Genomic DNA, 2715 nt, shown 5'->3' with positions numbered 1-2715 from the left:
TGAACGACGAAGCGCTGCTTATTAAACTTAACATATTCCTTAAACCGACATGTTTTTTTCTTCTTCGGATATCTGCACTTTCATCTGTCGCCACTAGAGGGTAGCATAGCGCCACCACATCTCGGTTCACATTTGACAAGACAGCATCGTAATTTGACTTCATTACAAAACAATTTCATTCTGTTTAATTCGATTGACTGTACATTCAAGCATTTTTTTTGTTTTTGTTTTTAATCCAATGCCACCGCTGCTGCCGAACTACAAAAAAAAATCGTCGTAAATGAAAGATGGCGCCGTGTGACGTCATACCGTACTACAATAACAAACTTAATACGAAAATGACCACTTAAGACGTGTTACCGCGACACAATGCGTGTTTTTAACTAAAGAGGGCTTCTACGAGATGCTCATAACGGGCTCCAGCCAGAGATGAACGCATCCAGATGGAAAACCGTTGGCAAGAAACCCGGAAGCATGAAGGAAGGAGTGAACCCAATGAAAGTTAAGGTTGGTTGAGGATATGAGCTCATCCTCCAGCCGCAAAGCAAAGCACGATTCTTTCTCTCCAACAGCTCATCAACTGCGTCCTAGCTTCAAAGGTACACCGGGGAAGTCTTTCCACTCGTCCGCAGTCTCCAGATTAAAACAAGAAAGAGTTCTGCAGGAGCGATTATCGAAGTAGGCTGCAGCTGCCTCGCTTGGTTCTTTCTGTTTGCTGACTTGTTTGGGTTCGTTGCTACGGCGACCGTCCATCTGGACCACAATGACCCAAGGAACGCTGCGACCGGTCGACAGCGGTCAAAAAAATGGACGTACAAACTAATAGACACTTATTTTTCATACACTTGTATTTTAATTGAATTTGATTAAAATTGCACTAAACGATGATGCACTAAACATATGTAATTTAACGGAATGTAGCTCTCTTCATACTAACAATGCTAACAATTGAGTTCAGTTGTGAATGGACTGGAAAGAATAAATCACGCTTAATAATAATACCAATACAAATACTACTACAACTACTACTATTACTACTACTACTAGTAGTAGTACCACCACTACTACTATGACTACTACTACTACGACAACTACTACAACTACTACGACGACTACTACTACTACTACTACTACTACTACTATTAGTACCACCACTACTACTACGACTACTACTACGGCGACGAACAATACACAGAACAATAAAACCATGAATAAAATCATAAATAATAAAAAGCAGCCAAAACGCGCCATCATACATGTACACTCGACCCGGAACCCAATAATAATAATAATAATAATAATAATAATAATAATAATAATAATAATAATAATAATAATAATAATAATGTCACTTGTCGCCTTTTTTTAGGTTTGCCTATTGGGTAATTCGGCAAGACACCGGCGACGGTAATTGAGCACCTGGTAATGGGCGTGTTTCAAATGTTTGTTAGCAACTGGCCGATCCTCGTGATCTTTTGGTGTCTTCGTACTTGGTTTTTTTTTCCTGCACTTAATTTAACCGTGACGTCAGACCAATTTTGTGAACTACCGGATTATCGATTTGATGGTGGACGATCAAACTGAACTCCAAACTGTCATTGAGGATACGAACGAGATACGAGTTGAGGACGGCGTGGAACATTTGTCCTTGAGTCACTTTGGTTCCCCAAACAACCCGGAAGTGGTTTCTGTTTACGGTGAGTACACAACTTCACCGAGCGCACTCTTCACTCGCCGTCGTATATTGTTCAATTTTTGTGAAATACGTCATCGTTTTTCGTGGGATTTTGCAAGCGATGCAGTTTATGATGACGTATTAGACATGTTTCCCTCCATGCTGGTTCTTGAAATTTCCCAATACGACAACGAGAAACGAGGGAGTGGGGGGGGGGGGGGGGGGGGGTAAAAATGGATTGAAGTTTACGCTCTTTTTGCTAACACTACAGTTTATAAAGGTGAGTGAATTGTATTTTCAGAACTCATACAAGTGGTAGAATATATATTCTTCTCCATAACTGTTAAGTCTCAAGCATAAATAAGCATTAGCATCTATATTTCTAGAGCTCGCAATTTTCTTTCCTAGTATCAGTGACAGCCATTTTGGATCTCTGACGAAAATCGGACTGCATTCGATCGTTGATATTTGCTCATTTATTTCTTGAATCTTTTCTTGTGTTTTCTGTTCTTGCTTAGAATTTCAAAAGCTTTCCAATGGTATCTTACTCGTTAAGATATGCCCCAAAATTAAGAAAGTTATGATAGTTTAAACTAGAATTAAGAACTCAGTCACAGATTTTCATTTTTTAACTGTGTTTTACAGGCAGAAAATCCCCTCATATTTCGAAAATTAAAAAATTCCTTATTTGTCATAGAACAATAATCTATACATCATTGAAAGCTATTTAAATGCACTTTAATATGGTTTTAGAAAATGTGTGATGAATTATTATTGAAAAATTCGCTTTTTCGTGACATTCTTCTCACCTCGAAAGTGTTTGCTCTTAGTTAAAACCATCGGTTGATTTATTTATTTCTATTTAACCAATTTACTTAAAACCATCGGTACCAAGTAGCCCCTTTTGACTTTCTGAAAATGGCCAATTCGCAGCTCATTTTTTTGTGCAGATTTTGGACACTTTAAGTCATTTTTATTGGTGTTTTGCATTTGACTAAAAATATCATACTGCATGTTTTGGGTATTTTAGATGCGATATA

At 38.0% G+C, this 2715-nt stretch overlaps 1 protein-coding gene across 1 annotated transcript in view; it reads left to right on the top strand.

Moving 5' to 3' along the window:
* Positions 1–575: 575 nt before the first annotated feature.
* mta1 (metastasis associated 1) overlaps positions 576–2715 on the top strand; it is a 50432-nt gene continuing 48292 nt past the window's right edge. The window contains exon 1 of the mRNA XM_089004044.1: positions 576–1697. The gene's annotated coding sequence lies outside the window, so the exon portion shown is untranslated. The remainder of the gene's footprint in view (positions 1698–2715) is intronic.

Source organism: Hippocampus bargibanti, linkage group LG09 (genome assembly GCF_051943395.1).
Source record: "Hippocampus bargibanti isolate YZ-2025 linkage group LG09, ASM5194339v1, whole genome shotgun sequence".
NCBI lineage: Eukaryota > Metazoa > Chordata > Actinopteri > Syngnathiformes > Syngnathidae > Hippocampus > Hippocampus bargibanti.
The sequence above is the reverse complement of the archived record's forward strand: the minus strand, read 5'-3'. Positions and strand labels throughout refer to the sequence as shown.